We start from the raw sequence: 1,525 nt of genomic DNA, 5'->3' as shown, positions 1-1,525 counted from the left end.
CAAAGCATTCGATTGTGCAGAGCATAACAAATTATGGAGAGCCTTGAGGCGAATGGAATTTCAGAACACTTCATTGTGTTCATGCAGATTAAGAGGCAGTTATGAGAACAGACCAAGAAAATATCACGTTTGTCATCAAGAAAGGTGTCCTCGGGGTTATTTCCTCTCACAACGTTTATTCAATCTGTATGCTGATCAGATAATCAAAGAAGCTGGATTATATGAAGAAGAATGTGGCATCCGGATTGGAGGAAGACTTAGTATCAGCCTGTGCTATGTAGATGACATTCCTATCTTGATGAAAGCGAGGAGAGCTTGGACCACTGTTGATGAAGATCAAGGATTGCCACCTTCAGCATGGATTGCCAACACATTGTAAAATAGACCCAAATCATCACAGCGGGATCAACAGGTGATTTCATGATAAATAAAGAAAAGACTGGAGTTGCGAAAGATTTTGTCTTGCTTCAATCCACAATCAATGCTCATGGAAGCAGCTGTCAAGAGATTAAGTGATGAGTTGTGCTGTGTAAATCTGCACAATTGCACAAGATCTCCTTGGAGTATAGAAAATCAAGGATGCTACTTAGAGGACTAAGGTGAACCTGATGCAATTCATGGGAGTTTCCATTGCCTCATATGCATGTGAAAGTTGGACCTTGAATGAAGAAGACTGAAGACGAATCGGTACATCTGAATTGTGGTGCTGAAGACTATTGAAACTGATTGCTAAAAGGACAAACATGTGTCTTGGAAGTAGTCTGGCAACAGGGCTCCTTAGGGCCAAGGATAGTGAGCCTCCATCTTACTGACTTTGGACATGCTATCAAGAGAGACCAGTCCCTGGAGAAGGACATCATGCTTGTGAGTATAGGAGCAGCGACAAAGAGGAAGGTCTCATAGAGATGGACTGACACATGGCTGCATCAATGGGCTCAAGCATAGAATCACACAGGACTGGGCAGTGTTTGGTTCTGTTGTGCATAGGGTCTCAAAGGATCAGAACCAGCTAGACAGCACCTAACAACAAACACAACATCAGGGAAGAAATAACACTACAGAAGCATGCACAACACACTTTAAAATAAGCAGCCATTTGAGATAAAAAGGCAGCATGGAACACATGAGTTGCACGAGCCCCCAATAAAATGATTTAAAAAAAAAAAAAAGAATGTTCAAAAGGATGAGGAAAGAAAACCTGCTCTGTAACTTTCACCCACTTTGCAATTTTAAAAATGACTTGTTTGTTTTTAAAAGATGTACACTCTTAGTAACCTTATATAGCATTGCTATGAGTTGAAATGCTCTGGGTAGGATGCTAATGAGGTCAGTAGTTTGAAACCACCAGGCACTCCAAGGAACAAAACCGAGGCTCTCTACTCCCAGAAAGGCTTAGAATCTTGGAAACCCACAGGGGAAATTCTATTATGCCTATAGAGTTCTATGAGTCAAAATAAACTCAGTAGCAATGAGTGCGTTGTACGAGTTGTGATCACCTCAATGGCGGTGGTTTCATTTTTTTTTT

Source organism: Echinops telfairi, unplaced genomic scaffold (assembly GCF_000313985.2).
Source record: "Echinops telfairi isolate 266 unplaced genomic scaffold, ASM31398v2 ScPeMD7_7410;HRSCAF=8448, whole genome shotgun sequence".
Classification (NCBI taxonomy): domain Eukaryota; kingdom Metazoa; phylum Chordata; class Mammalia; order Afrosoricida; family Tenrecidae; genus Echinops; species Echinops telfairi.
Note: the sequence above shows the minus strand (reverse complement) of the source record.